The sequence below is a fragment of the Pinus tabuliformis genome, chromosome 7 (genome assembly GCF_031772625.1).
Source record: "Pinus tabuliformis cultivar Carrire ecotype Pingquan chromosome 7, CPIR1, whole genome shotgun sequence".
NCBI classification, from domain to species: Eukaryota; Viridiplantae; Streptophyta; class Pinopsida; order Pinales; family Pinaceae; genus Pinus; species Pinus tabuliformis.
In genome coordinates this window covers 2,062,194,441-2,062,211,366 of record NC_142293.1, presented here as the reverse complement: position 1 = coordinate 2,062,211,366, position 16,926 = coordinate 2,062,194,441, and positions in this window count along the sequence as shown.

Below are 16,926 nucleotides of genomic sequence, written 5' to 3'. Positions count from 1 at the left end.
AGTCTTTGCATCCGGAGCTGAACCCAAGAAGTTCGAAGGCAAGAAAAAGAAGATTGTTGCTACTATTCAAAAATATTTGGGGTCAGACTCAGGTGATGGAAACAACAGTCACAGCTACAGGTATAAAAGGTAAAATTCTGAAGCATCTACTAGTAATTTTGCACAATCTATTGATAATGAAGAAAATGAGAGGAAAAGACATGAGCTTTTTCATATTAGAGTTATTTCAAGCATCAAAAGATGGATACTTTATTTGATAGTGGTTCATAAAAAACTTGATTTCTAAAGCAATTGTAAAGAAGTTGGGACTACTAACCACACCTCCCAAGAAGCCATAACCATTAGGTTGGGTATGTGATAAAGCAAAGCTACAAGTGACTAGACAAAGTAAATGTAGATTTGCATTTGGGTCAACATTTGTAGATGAGGTTGAGTTAGATATAGTTCCTTTGGATATATGTGGTATTGTTTTAGGAAGTCCTTATTTGTATGATAGAAAATCCATTTTCTATAAAGCTGAAAATAAGTATCAACTCACAAAGGATGGAATAGAATATATTGTAAGAGCTCATCAACTCAAAATAACTACACTCTCATTAACTCAGGGCAGATGAAAAGAATTGTAAATTCATGCAAGCAATTTTTACTAATGGCTGTAAAGGAAAAGACCCCCGATAAAACGAATGCATTTGAATGTTGTGATGCTAAACAGAAAGCTGATTTAGAAAAATTTGTTTCAGAATATAATATCTTATTTCAAGAACCTAAAGGTCTACCACCCAAAAGGGAAATTTTACATGATATTCATTTGTAGCAAGATGCTCCATTTCCTAGCATTGGAATGTACAGGTTATCTGTTTTAGAGAATGCAGAAATCAAGAAGCAGGTACAGGAGCTCGAGAAAGGGTTCATAAGACCAAGCACATCACCATGCGGATCTCCAATCGTGTTGGTGAGAAAGAAAGATGGTTCATGGAGGATGTGCATTGATTACAGAGCACTGAATAAAATAACGATCAGAATCATTATCCTCTTCCTCGCACAGATGATCTATTAGATCAGCTGAAAGAAGTTGTTTACTTTTTTAAGTTGCACTTGTGTAGTGGCTACCATCAGGTCAGGGTAGCAGAACAAGATGCATGGAAGACTGCTTTCAAAACAAAGCAAGGGTTGTATGAATGGCTAGTTATGCCTTTTGGCTCAACTAATGCTCCTGCCACTTTCAAGAGAGTTATGAATGATGTACTCAGGCCTTTTATTGATGATTTTGTAATTGTATACTTAGATGTCATTCTTGTTTTCAGTAAAACATGGGAAGAACATTTGAAGCATGTAAAGCAAACTCTAGATGCTTTGAAAAAAAAATCTCTATGTTAAGTTATCAATGTGAATTTGGCAAAACATCTTTAAATTATTTGGGTCATATGTAGGGGGTGGTGAATTGAAGATATATCCCTCTAAGGTCGAAGTCATTGTGAACTGGCCTAAACCCAAATCTGCTACAGAAGTTAGGAGCAGCACAATATTGGAGAAAGTTTATTGCTAATTTTTCCTTGATTGCAGCTCCCTTACATGCTTTGACAGGATTGAATAATGTGTTTCAGTGGGGAGGTAAACAGCAAAAAGCCTTCGACACCTTGAAAGAAAAAATTAGTACAACACTAGTAGTGGCATTTCCAGATCTTCAAATACCATTTGAGATTGAAACAAATGCCAGTGACTATGCCATGGGAGCAGTGTTCATGCAACACGGTGAACCCATATGTTATCATTCTGAGAAATTTAATTCTGTAGTAGTTAATTATCCCACATGTGATAAAGAATTGTATGCATTAGTACAAAGTGTGAAAAAGTGGAAACATTACCTATTGGGCAAAGAAACAGTTATACATACTGATCATCAACCACTTCAATATTTTCACTCACAAACTAAATTGCAGCAATCAAGACACTATAGGTGGATGGGTTTTCTACAACAGTTTCATCTTGTCATCAAATATAAGAAGGGCATACACAATAAAGTTGCAGATATGTTGTCCAAACCAATCATAAATGCATCTACTATACTTAAGCATAACTTAGTATTGCATGAAAGCTACATTGAACAATATGCTCAAGATGTAGATTTTAAAGATGTATATAAAACTTTAAGTCATGGCAAACAAGTAGAGAATTAGATTATCATGATAAGGACCAACTCTTGTATCATTTGGGAAGTTATGCATTCCTCAAACTGAAAGAATTAACATAATCCGAGAAGGACACACTTCTCTAATATCAGGTCATTTTTGTGTAAGTAAAACAGTTGCACAGCTGCAAAGATTCTGTTATTGGCCAAGAATGCATGAGACAGTTTCTAGATATAGTAAAGGGTGTACCATGTGTGCTAAAAGCAAGCCCAACAATAGAAAACTAGGCTTGTACACTCCACTTCCAGTTCCTTTTCATTCTTGGGAAAGTGTTTCCATGGACTTTGTTGGGGGACTGCCAAAATCTAGAAAAGGTCATGATTGTTTATATGTTTGTTGGAAATACTGATAAGGGGGGGTGAATCAGTATTTATTATTTTTTGTTCTAGTGATTGCCAAAAGTATATATAGATATGTATATGTATACACAGAACACAGACATCAATAATTGGAATAAATGCTTTTATTAAAAACTCAATACAGTGCAATGAAATAAATACAATATAAGTATAAATCTAATTGGAAATAGTTGCCAAGCTCCAACTTGGACTTCAGTGAGGTTCCAACCTCCAGAGCACCAACTCTGTTTTGCAATGGTTCTGCACTTAGGAGCACCTACCCCCAATGACTTCAGTCCTATTCAATTCTAAGGCTCCAACCTCTTGGGGTCCAACCCAACTTTGGTATACACTGGTATGTTGCTGCACTTTATTCGGCTTCTGCTGCTTCTACTACCCCTTTTGCCTCTATTGCTTCCACTATCTCATACTCAGGTTATTCAACAAAACAACAGCCACAACAGTTCTCTGTTTTTACTGTTTTATACATTCTCATGTTTTGTCCATTCGTTTCCGCTTACTCCGCCTCTTAGGCTTCCTCCTCAGTCGCTTGAGCTTCGGCTTCCTCAACACTCGGTCGACCTTCTAGCTTCCTTCTCCATTCGCGTTAGCTTCCTTTGCACTCGAATTAACCAATGCTTCACGAGACACGTTCAAGAGGAAGAGGGCCGAATTACAATAGAAATGATGCTTATTGAAAAAATATCAGAGAGGTCCCTTTTTCCAAGTTCACGAGTAGTGAATTGTTATTTGTTTGTAATATAGATGCCCGAGATAAATTCCAGAAATGAGGCGTTTCAACATATATATATATATATATATATATATATATATATATATATATATATGACTTCTTTTATTCACAGATTTATTACTTCACGGAAACCATATGAACAAGGCTATAGCCATATAGAGGTCCCACATGCCACGTCATCCTTTTATCGCAATCGCCGCTTCCGGAGGTTCGCACATAACACAGTCGATTACCGATGGCCGATTCCCCTGCTGGACGCGATATTATATAAACTGCAGTTGATATTCTCGTCGGGTCCACAACCATTCATCGCAATCGGGGTTTTCCCTTGGCCGAGGTCCGATGCGATATTGCTATCGGCGATCGCAAGTCGCATATGGTCAGGGCCTTACCTCCGCTCCGATTTCCCGATGCAATAATTGCTATCGGCGATCGCAAAGGGGCCATTTGACACACTGTAACTCCCATTTCCGAAGTGCCGGTGCGATGTGCTAGACCCGATAGGATCCCAAATCTCCCATGCATATATTTTCAAGTCTGGTTTCCACCTGCAATAGTGTAATGGCATATATACGTGAGTTTTTTTGTCGATAGTGTAAATACATATAGATACAAGTCTTTCTACCTCTGTTTGCGTTAAATGCATATTTATATGGTTTTTGGCCTCCGCTAGTATATTTGTATGCATATAACTCTTTTGCGGACTATACGGCTCCCGATGGCTCCCGATGGCTCCCGATTGCTCTATCTTGGCATTGTTTGCTGTTAAATGCATACATTGCTCCTCCGATGACTCTGTGTGCTCCTCTCATCTCCATTGTGGCTCCTTTGGCTTGGTCTGCTCCTCTTTGCATTGTTTTCTCCTCTAGTGGCTCTGTCTCCTCTTGAATATTGCCATATTGACATCAATGACAATCTGTGTCCAACAATGTTATTGTGGACAGATTTAGCAAAATGTATATTTTAATACCTTGTAACAAGCAAATTACAGTTGAACAAATAGCGAAGTTGTTCTTTCAGCATGTATGGGTTCATTTTGGGTTACCCACTTCTATTGTCTCTGATCGAGATTCTCGATTTGTTGGGAAGTTTTGGTCAAGTCTATGGGAGTTGATGGACACCAAACTGAAGAAGAGCACAGCCTTTCATCTACAAACACATGGCCAAACAGAGGTGGTCAACAGGACAGTGATCCAGTTGCTCAGGGACTATTGCAGCAAGCATCCCAATCTTTGGGATGAACATTTATGTTATGTGCAACATGCTTACAACCGTGCTAAACATTCTTCTACACAAAAATCTCCTTTTGAGACTTGTTTTGGTTTTACACCAAGGTCTCCCTTGGATTTTGTCTTTAGTAAAGACATAGCAGTTGATGGACACAGTGATGTGGACAAAGCAACCAAGTTCATTGAACAGATCCAAGAAATTCACCAGGCAGTGCAGGAACAGTTGGAAAGAAGCCATGCCAAGTACAAGGCAAGGCATGATAAGCATCGAATTGAGCATAGCTTCCAAGTTGGTGATCAAGTCTAACTGTACATCAACAAAGACAGAATGCAAGGTGAAGGTAAGAAGCTGAATCCAATAAGGTATGGGCCTTTCAAGATACTTGAGGAAATTGGTGAGAATGATTTTCGCCTTGATTTGCTAGCTTACATACACATATATTCAGTAGTTAATGTAGAGAACTTGAGACTGTTTGAACCTTCATTGATTGAAGATCCCGAAGAGCAAAGTCAGTTGCCTTTTATTGATGATTTGTTGCCTAAATATCTCAATGAGTTGCAGGAAGATATAGTTCTGGACAGGAAGGTGATAACTACGTGCGGAGGGGATGTTGAGTACCTCAAAATAGAACTCAAAGGTTCAAAACCAAGTAGTGCAAGATGGATAGAGATTGGACAAGTGAGGAAGTTGTATCCTCACTTGATTGATGCTTAAAAACCAACTTTTGGTGGTCCAAAATCTTTTTTAGTGGGAAGACGTGATCGAAAATGGATCCAAAAAACCCTCTAAAGTCTTCAAAATCTTCTACAAAAGATCAAAATTATCGCATAAAGAAAACTTTTGAAAAAGGCGGATCACACTATCGGCAGCGAAAAATAGTGAGAAACAGTGGAGAAACAAGTTATCGGCAGCGATGCATGAGAGCCATCGCATCTGGCAGATCAATGGTCCAGATCCGATCGGCGAATCACAATCGATGATGGCAAGCGGAGGCAATCGGGGGTTATCACATGACAGTTGTTATCACGATCAGGGCAGGTCAACGAGGACCGCCAATCAAGAGCACAAATCGATAGCCCATGTTAATGTGTGATATTGCAATCAGCAAATACAAGGGAGTGCTCACAAACGGCCCAGGGGTATGTGCGATGTGCGATTACAATCAATTGCATCGCAATATCACATCAAAGCTACACAGAAGAGCGGGATATATATATATATATATATATATATATATATATATATATATATATATATATATATACAATGCGATAGCCAGACCCGATCAAATTATAAACGATAATCGATATATTTTGAGATTCGGAAAAGAGGGTTTTCCTTTGTATTTCGCGTTTTTGTTAAATAAAAGAAATACGAAGGAAAAGCGTCGAGGCGATGAAATCAGACCTAAAAGTGTTTATGAATGCACATGCATAATATTTCAAGTCCGTCTAAAGCCATTTACGAGGCTTTTTCAGTGTTTAATGTGTTTTTTAATACAAAGGAAACAAGCGCGATTTCGGATGGCCAAAGGTGGTAAGTGGTTTTGGCCGAGCTCCGCCTAAGCCCGTACATTGGTTGCCACGTGTCCAGGCCCTGGAGAGATAAAACCACTTTTTTCGGGTGGTTAACTCCCGTACGAACGAGCCGCCCGAAATGTACCACAACCGTTGGATCTAGATCTTCCAGATCAAAGGTGGAGATGCAATAAGTGACATAAAGGCGGACCCGATAAAGATTTATAAGGGGAATTTATAATATTTCAAGTCGAATGAACAGTGTTTTGGCGGATTTTCACAGTTTTGCGTGTATTTCTCTGTGTAAACAGAAAACGACCAATTTTGGGATTTCAAAGGCCCGATGACCCATTCCGTTACAGAACAGGTGGCCACCATCCCTGAAAGCGTTTAGTAATGATTGCTAACGCTCAGAGGGGAATCTGAGCGAACAGAGGCCGGAAGCCAGAGAGCCTAAGAAGGAGAAATGAACAGACAACGCAAAATGGCTTTAAAGCCACAGACTGACAGAAACAAAGGCAGAGGCAATATTGTAAGCAGTACTGAGACAGAGAGCAAACAAAGACAAAGAGTCAATGAGGAGAGCCTGTGTACTCAAAAAGACTTGGGGGATCCAAGTAAAGCCTTGTTGTTTGTATCTATTGTGTGAGACTCAAATTGAGCTCACTTTTGTAAAAACTCTGCTTATGAAGACATAATAGAGAGGTCACCACTGAAGGTTGGACCAGGAGACGTAGCCCAGGAATGTTGGGTGAACTCCTTATTAAACTTGTTGTGTTTATGTGTTTTTGTCTATTATGTTCTTTAACTGCTTCATTATCTATATATTTCGCAATATTATCGATCCATTGCACAAAGTAACATAGGCAAATATATGCACATGAGTCTGTAATACCTTAATAATTGTTTAAGATCTCATATATATATATATATATATATATATATATATATATATATATATATATATATATATATATATATATATATATATCTATATATATATCTATATATATATCTATATATATATATATATATATATATATATATATATATATATATATATATATATATATATATATATATATATATATATATATATATATATATATATATATATATATATAACTAGTTAGTTATAACTATAACATAACTATATATAATTATATTTTTTTTTATCAAACTGTCTATGACCATCCAAGTTTGACCTGTGGCTTGAGGAGTCATGACCGAGAGGCATCTAAGCTGTCAAATATACCTGGGGATCGCACCCAGTTTGGGCCACATCATCCCTTTAACTGACTGGATTTTTTAGTATGTCTCCTCCCTATAGCACAGGGTACAACTACCCCCTGTAAGGTTTGATCCTGAGTCGCCTTGCTGATGAGGCCCATCCTCAACCGGTTGGGCTACTCGAACTTGACATAACTATATATAATTATAGTTAACACAACATAACTTTATATAAAAAAACATAAGTAGTATATACATATAAACTTCATTTTTGCAATGGCTCAATCGAGCTATATAGCTCGATTGAACTTTGAAACTCGATCAAACTTTATATCTCAATCAAGCCACTGGTTAACCATGTATATGGCTCAATAAAGGGTTTATTAAACCTTCAATCAAGTTATTTGAATTTATAACTCAAGTGCTTGATCAAGCTTTATAATTCAATCAAGCCATTGGTTAACCATGTATATGCTTCGATCGAGGGTTTTTTAAACTCTCGATCAAGCTATATATTATATATATATATATATATATATATATATATATATATATATATATATATATATATATATATATATATATCAAAAATTACACATTCTAGACTAAGTTATGCTACGTGAACACACTCATACTAATGAGCCCCAAGATTGCAACAAAAATGTTGCAACTCCCAAGGCTACCAACTTAAATTATCAACTCGGGGTTCTTAAAAACTTAAGAGGTGTTGGCACTATATGTGTTGCATATAATGTGTCCTTATTTTGTTGATCTGATGTAATGGAGTGATTGTCATGAAATCAAAGACTTTAAACTAATTGTAGAAATGGAAATGTTGCTCCATTTGCAAGCCATGGAAATGGTACTTGCTCAAATGTAAACACTAATTCTAATTGCAAGAAGGTAAATGCTATGCCATTTGCAGAAATGAAAATTGATTGTCTATTTGAATAATGTAAAACTTGTGCTACTTGCAACAATGTGAATCATTAGTCTAATTTCATAATGTGAAAAGTTGCTTTGAAAAGAAACCAATCTTATGCAAGAACAACAATTTGTAATTGAAATTTTAAGAGCATGAATTCAAAGAAATAGACCTAATCTACTTTGTAAAAAAGAATGTTCTGAGTGGTGTTTATTCTTCCACAATCATATGTTTTGAGCCTAGAGGGTCATTATTCAAGCATAAGAGACAAAAACTAAGCTTTTGGAACAAATCTGGTCAAGTTTACACATGCTACAATAGTGCTACAGGAAGCGCTACACGAGACCCTATTTTGCTATAGAAGCGAGATAACTTTCCGAATGCCCAATTAAATAACATGAAAATGGGATGAAAAAAAAAATTATTATTACATATAATTTCTTAAGACTCCATTACAAGTGGAATCACTCCAAAATACCATTGTTAACACTTGCTAAAAAATAGCATAAAATTACTACTCTAAAGACTAGAAATTCAAGAACTAGTGAGCTAGTTAACCTACCAAATTCCTAACCTAATCAAGTGAAAATACTATGAGGTAATTTTTGTTATTAAATTGAAATTTTTTATGACCCAGTACAAGTGGAATCAACTCAAATGAAGCTCATTAATGCGTTCTAAAAAAAATAGAAGAAATGATAATAGACCTTGTAAAATATTTTCCATTGGCGAAAATTTAAATATTGCTAGGTCACGCCGCTCTGCTCTGAGCCTGCGTCCTTCTTCGTTAGCGGCCTTCGGCCCCCCTGTTTTCATGGCCCCTCCGGATGCAACCCTAGAGGCGGCAGCTGCCCAAATGGACTTCTCTGCCATAGTAAAATCCCTTCCACCCCAGCATCCTCGTCCTGAAATTTGTAAAGAAGTTGGATGGATTGCAAGAAGTAGTTCTTCCTCCTGCCCTTCCTCGTATGGCGCCTCTTTCTCTAGCAGAATGAGGCCTCATCGAGCAATTCACTGGCCTTTGGCCCTCCCCGAAGACAGTACAAAGGTGGATCGAGTGGAACTAGGATGACAAAATAAGCAGCAAAATCTCTATTCGCTTATGTGGGAAAGGATACTTCACCTTCCACTTTGAATCAAGAGAAGACAAGGATCTAATCTTCAGGAAAAAACCGTATTTCATAGATTCCAGAGGATTGTATTTAAACAAATGGACTCCGGAATTCGATCCTGAACTTGATTTCCCTAGTGCAGTCCCGGTCTAGGTCCGGTTTCCTCATCTCCCTCTCCATTGTTTGGGAGATGAATCGGTTCGAGCCATCGGTAATGATGTTGGGAATTTTATTGAACTCAACGAGCCAAAGGACAATATGCAAGTGATCTCGGAAAGGGTCTTCCAGAGGCTATCAAGCTCAAAGTGGATGACTGGACTCACATCCAGCAACTGGACTACGAACAGATCCCGTTTAAATGCAAGGTATGTCACGAATATGGCCATTTTTCCAACCGCTGCTCTAAGTTAGTTGATGTTGAAAATGCTACACGAGATGAGCAATGGGAAACTGTAAAAAAAAAAAAAAAAATAAAATAAAATAATAATAAATAAAAATAAAATAATAAATAAATAAAAATAAAAAAATAAATAAAAAAATTGCCTCCATTCCTAAGGCAAACCCTGAAGCTGCTCCTCCCAAGATTAATTAATCAGCTCCCCCCTTCACATCCTCCCTGGCTCCTCTCCTTAACATTTCTGCCACTGCTCCTCACTCTGAGACTCCTTTGGAATCATCTAACCCCTTTGATTCCCTTTCCCTCCGTGAAAATGACCCCCCATCCCCATCCCCCTTTCGTAAAATTCTCCCTCTTCATCTCATGACCCTTCCCTTACCCACACAACCAAGAGCTCCTCCAAAGAGCACGATGTAAATCTGGAAACACATAAAAAGAAAGGGCCAAGTAGAAAATACATAAAGCAACAGAGGGATGAAAATGCCCAAAAATACATAGCCATGGGTACACAAAACCCCATATAAACCTACATTCTGGGGAAAAATAGCAAAGAAGTAGCACACAAGGAGCAGGGAGGGCAAGCAACTCTCTGTGTACCCCATACTCAATGATGAAGGTCCTATCCTAGAATAGCAGGGGACTAGGGCACCCCTCTAAAATTGTTGCCCTGAAAGACCTGATAGCTCATGAGAAACCAGGAATCTTAATGCTTCAAGAAACAAAACGAGGACATCAAGAAATGAAAGGAATCATTGATCAGCTCAATCAGTATGAAGGTTATATTTGTGAATCAAGGGGTGCCTCTGGCGAAATCACCACCATGTGGAACCAAAGTACTTGGACATGCATATCCAATACAATCAGTCAATATTGGATTAAAGTCACTCTAGAGAATCAATCAGATAACAAACAGCTAGTCACCTACAATATCTATGCACCAAATCACTTCAGATATAAAGAGCAATGTTGGGCTTCTCTCAAAACAGACATAGATGATGAAGATAATAATAATATTATCCTTGGCGGAAATCTCAATCTCATACTCCACTCCAATGAGAAGAGAGGAGGTATTTTTACCCATGATCCCCACATAACAACGTTGGAAATTATTATGCAGGAACACGATTTAGTTGACATTGTTCCAAAAAACCACAGATTCCCTTGGAACAACCACAGATTGGGCAAAGATAACATTATGGAGCGACTAGACAGGATTATGATAAATGTCTCTCTTCTTTCCGCTTACACCACTACTTACGTTGTTGTCCTTCCCTATTCGACATTTGATCATTATCCTACAGTCCTAGTCCTTTAGGCCCACTGCACCTTGGGGCCCATTCTGTTTAAATTCAGCTCACTTTGGAGCAGCATTCCCACCGTAGATCAAATTGTCAAACTCACATGGAGTCAGCACATAGAAGGATCGTTGGGATTCATTTGGGCAAGCAAGTTGAAGAGGACCAAATGTGCCTTCAAGCATTGGGCAAAGAATTATTACAAAGAACCGGAGAAGGCCAAAGCTGAAATAAAAAGCGAATTAGAAAGGGTCCACAGCAAAATAGAGGAACAAGGACTCCCCCAAGAATACAGAGCATTAGAAAGAGATCTATATTTCCAGCTTTATCGTGCCAATAGAGATGAAGAACAAAAATGGAGAATAAAATCGAGACAGCTTTGGTTGCAAGGATGGGATAAAAATTCTGCCTTCTTCCACAAGCAGGCCACAGTCAGGAAAATTAGGAATAATGTCACCTCCATCACAGATGAGGAAGGCCATCTCCAAAATACTCAAGACGCTATTAAGAAGACTGCCTCAAACTATTACAGCGTCCTCCTAACTGAGACAAAAGCAGCAGAAGACTACTCAGATCTTCTTCAGCACTTGCCCGTGGGAATTAGTGAGGAAATCAATGCAAGCTTAATCAAATAAATTGAAGAGGATGAAATTCAAAATGCCATCTGGACGCTCTAGCGAGACAAAGCCCCTGGGCCAGATGGTTTCCCCATTTGTTTTTATAGAAATTATTGGGGAACTATCAAAAAATACCTTGTCAAAATGATAAGATGGGCTTAGTGCAAGTGCAAAATTGGAGGATACACTAATGCCACTCATCTTTCCCAAAGAGAATAGACCCTCATCCTTCTCTCGTTTCCGTCCCATTTCCTTGTGCAACTCTTCTTATAAAATCTTGACCAAAATCCTTGCTTCGCGCTTCAAACCTCTCCTTCCCTCTCTCATTTATGAAAACGAAGGAGGTTTCTTGGCCAACAGATAAATATCCGACTCCATCCTTCTAGTCCAAGAGGCCATTCATTCCAGCCAAACTAGAAATGAAAAAGGCTTCATCCTAAAACTTGACTTAGCCAATGCCTTCGATTGAGTTAGGCACTCCCTTTTATTTGTTGTTTTGGAAAAATTGGGATTTGTCGTGCCCTCCATTGACCTTGTCAAAGCATGCATTATTAGCCCCTGGATCTCCCCTCTCATTAATGGTAGACCAGGGCCTTCCTTCCAATCTTCCTGAGGTTTAAGACAAGGTTGTCCCCTCTCTCCTTACCTTTTCATCTTGATGGTTGAATCCTTCAGCAAGGCCTTGGACTACAATCATTGCATGGGACTTATCACTAGGATCAAATTTGGAAATGGAGTCAAGAACATAAACCATTCCCAATTTGCTAACGATACACTGTTAATGGGAGGAGCCTCCAACATCATAGCTCGTTGATTCAAATCCCTCTGAGTTAAATATATGAGCTACTCCGGAGGTTTTTAAACTACCTCAAGAGCTGCATCTATGGCTAGAACACTTCTACTCAAACTCTGCACAGCATTGCCAACACTTTTGGAGTCCCTTGCAAGTTGGATTGGGGGCACTTTTCCTACCTGGGCATGCCAGTGAGTGTTGGAAATCTGAAAGTTGCAGTCTGGGACACTATTATTGACAAAATGAAAAGAAAAGTGCAGTAATGGGGCACCTCTTGGCTTAACCTAGTAGGGCACCTAATTCTTCTAAAATCAAGTCTCTCCTCCTTACCCTTATATCAATTCTCACTCCTACAAGCCCCAGCTAGTTTTCATCACAAAGTGGAGGCCATCCTCCGTCACTTTCTTTGGCAAGGGGGGGGAAATGAAAGAAAGAAATATAACCTTATAAATTGGAAACAAGTTATTCAATCTCAGGAGCAAGGAGGGCTTGGAATTAGATCACCAAAACTCCTAAATCTGGCCTTTGGTGGCAAGATTGTGTGGAAGCTCATTAATGGCAAGCATGCTTGCTGGAAAAAAGTGTTAGAAACCAAATATCTCAATTTCCCAAGGTAGAAACTCTTGGATCATGATATCCCTAGCAAATCTTGTTCTAAAATCTGGGGGTTGTGTAAGAAAGCAATCCCCCTCCTTGCACAAAATATTTCCAAGGTTCCCAAGGGTGGCAGTAATATTATAATTGGAGCAGACAAGATAATGGGCCAGCAAACCATTAGCAGCAGACCTGATACTCAGCAAATCTTATCCTCTCTTAATAGCATGGGGATTCATAATTTGGATCAGATATCTCAGTGGGATGCCCAATCTTAGATTTGGAAAGGATGGACCTTCCCAAATATACCCATTGAAATGGAAGCAAGCCACACCAATCTTCAAACCCATCTACATGGCATTGCCCCCACCAAACGCAACAGTGATGATGGCTTTCATTGGGACCCCTCAGCCTCCAACTACACAGTCAAAGCCGCTTACCAATAGATCTGCAGCAATGAACACCCCATGCCCATTTGGATGAAGTGGAAAATAGCTTGGAAAATGGAGACCCTCCCAAAAATAAAATTCTTTATTTGGGTCCTCCTAAAAGGGAAAGTCCTCACCTCTGAGAATCTAAAAAAACGTGGAGTAATTGGCCCATCCCGTTGTCCAAATTGTCAAGCAGTTGAAGTAATTGCCCCTTTGCCATAGCCTGTCGGAGAGAAGCTTTCCGAAACATCAACCTACCTTGGGGTACCAACAGCTCTGTTGCTGAAGCCCTACAACTATGGAAAAGAAACTACCCTTGGCAGCATAAGAAAAACAATGTTGCACATAGAGTATGGAATTCTTTACCATGCTCTCTCTTGTGGAACATATGGCTAGCTCGAAATCGCATGGTCTTCAAGGACAAAGAGACTAGCATAAGGAAGTTATACATTAAGGCATGGAGTCTCACATTGGAAGAAATGTCTGCTAAAAGTCAATGGAAAATTGACACAACCGATATCTATGTGGAATAAAGGAACTTCATAGGGTATTTGTTGGACAAAAACAAAAACGACCATAGCGGGAGTAACACCAAAAACAGCAACAATTCTAGCAACAGTTGGAAAATTAGAATGAAAGATGAGGAGTTTTCTTTATGGCTCAGAAACTGCAACACCCATTATCTTTTCTTTGATGGTGCCTCTAAATCTAACCCAGGAATGGTCGGGGCTGGAGGAATCATCTGTAACGCCAATGGAGACATCACAACTGCCTATGAATGGGGACTAGACAATCTATACAATAACAGGGCCGAAGTTCTTGCCCTCTACCAATGTCTCCTCTAGCTTCAAAAACTTGGCATACACACAGCAACGATCATTGGAGACTCGACTATTATCATCAGCCTGATGGTACACAACCGAAGCGCCTCCAATGTGATCCTACAGCAATCAATCAGTAGATGCCAAGCACTTTCCCATCAGATGAAAGAAGCTCGATTCTATCATGTACTCCACACTCTCAACAAGGAGGCAGATACGCGTGCAAACAGAGCCTGCTTCCACCCTATTGGCATTCTTCGTTGTAACGCCTCTGAGTCACAATGTTTTCTGCCATAATCAGAAATAAATCACCTCACAGATTATCTGCAAAGGTGTCCAATTCCAGCAGATCCATCCTCGCTCACATTTGTATTATTCTCATGATTGATTTAGCTCACAGGTCAATTTTCATGTTAATGCATTTCCATACCTCCTCAATTCTCTAGCCAGGCACTTGTATTTAATCATGGTCCCCCTCAATCTAAATCACTCCTCCCTCTTCCCTCTTCTGCTCTTGCATTCCCCTTCTATGCGTTCACATCTCCCTCATCATTCTTCATCCCGATCTTCTGTCCCTTTGCTTTTCAAAGCCCCCTGCTACCTCTCTATCCCAGATCTCTGCCCATTGGAGTTGCACTTTTACAAGCTTGTGCTACACTTAGGTTCAACAAATTGCTCTCAAAGCATGGCAAGAAGTGAAGATTGCTTCCACTGTGCTAATCTCCAGGCAGAGCTAGAGAAAATCCGCGCACAGCAGAAGATCTTGGATACCAAAATTGACACTCAGGCTCAAATTAATAAGGAGAAACATGAGGCCAACCTCAATCTCTTCCATCACAGAGTGTCTTCACTCCAGGGACAATTCAATGACCTCTCAAATAGGTGCAACCATGTCAAAGAGTCCATGGATATTCTGAAGTATATTCTGGAAAAAAATAATGCTCCAAGTACCAACTCAGAAAATGCAAGAAATAGAGATGTTGAAGGCAACCCTGAAGAATCCACAGCACGTCAAATCCACCACATAAGCATTGATTAAGCATGAATTGCAAATACTATCTTCTGTTATTTCAGTTTGTTCGAGTCTATACTAGCTCAGTTTTTCATATAGTTAAGAATGACAGAAGCAAAAGGGATTTTGTTCTCAATGTTGTCCTCCCCTGCTCTGCTTCTCATCTACACTGCCCTGTAAAAATGGAGCTTAGTCTCCCCTATCTTTTTTGAATATAAACAGCAGCCAACTTTGTAAAAAAAAAATAGCAGAACATCACTACTATTTTGCTACAAGGTGTTATGCTCTTAACCTGCAAAAAGATACCCAAATACAGAATATGCGAAGAAATATACCCAGAACATAGAATAGTGAGAGACAACAACAAATGTTTTATTATTCAGAAAGCAACATTCACTGGCCTTTTCGAGGGGGCAACCTCCAATAGAGCAGATCTCGATACAAAAATAAGACACGATGCTCCTCGCAGGGAGTCTCTATCCTTTATATATGACTCATACATGCAATACCATGGATCAATACCATGGGTTTTATTAATACCATCTATCTAATACCATGGCCCATTTGCAAATAACTGTGGTCCCGTCATTAATTGCGGGTTAACCACTTACAATTATTAATATGGGCTTTATTGACTCTTTACTATGACTCAATCCCACTACATAAATAAAGGCGTTAGGGTGGGACCCTAACATGCCTTCCCCCTTAAAAATAGCCTTGTCCTCAAGGTTGAAGCTGCAAAAACTGCTGAAGAATAGTGGTTGGTTCCCAAGTTGCATCTTCCGGAGAGGTGTCTTTCCACTTGACGAGAACTTCCCTAATCATGTGGCCACGCAGGTGCCTTTCTCGTGTGTCTAGGACCTGTTCAGGTTGGAGCCAGATTGACCCTTCCTCGTCCAATTCAGGTAGACTGGTTTGAATTTTGCAATTGTTCCCAATCACTTTCTTGAGGCATGAGACATGGAAAACTGGATGGATTTTTGCAGTAGGCGGAAAAGCCAACTTGTAGGCTACTTCTCCAATGCGCTGAAGTACTTGATATGGTCCGTAGAATTTTGGAGATAGTTTCTGACAACCCTTGTCTTTGAGTGATGTTTGCTTATATGGTTGCAGCCTCAAAAAGACCTGATCCCCTTCTTGAAATTGGCGCTCTGAGCGATGCTGGTCTACCTGTTGCTTCATGCGATTTTGAGCTTGATGAAGATTCTCTCTAAGATGGGCGAGCATGGTTGCGCGGTTTTGTAGGAGTTGATCCACTGCTTGTACCTTTGAGCACCCCTTGATATAAGAAGTAGGAGAAGGAGGGAGTTGACCATATACTGTTTCATAGGGAGTCATTTTGGTGGTGGCATGATAGTTGGTGTTATACCACCATTCAACCAGAGGTAACCATTGTACCCAAAGATGTTGCTTTTCTGAAGTGAAACACCTAAGGTAGGTTTCCAGACATTTGTTGACGGCTTCAGTTTGACCATCTGTTTGTGGATGATAAGAAGTATTGTTTTAGTTGGGTGCCATGTAGCCTAAATATTTCCTGCCAAAAATTACTGGTGAAGATCGGGTCGCGATCGGACACAACAGAAGTGGGCATGCCATGTAATTTGAAGATTTGATCCATGAAAGATTGAGCGACCAAAGTCGGTGTAAACGGGTGGGGTAGGGCGAAAAAAT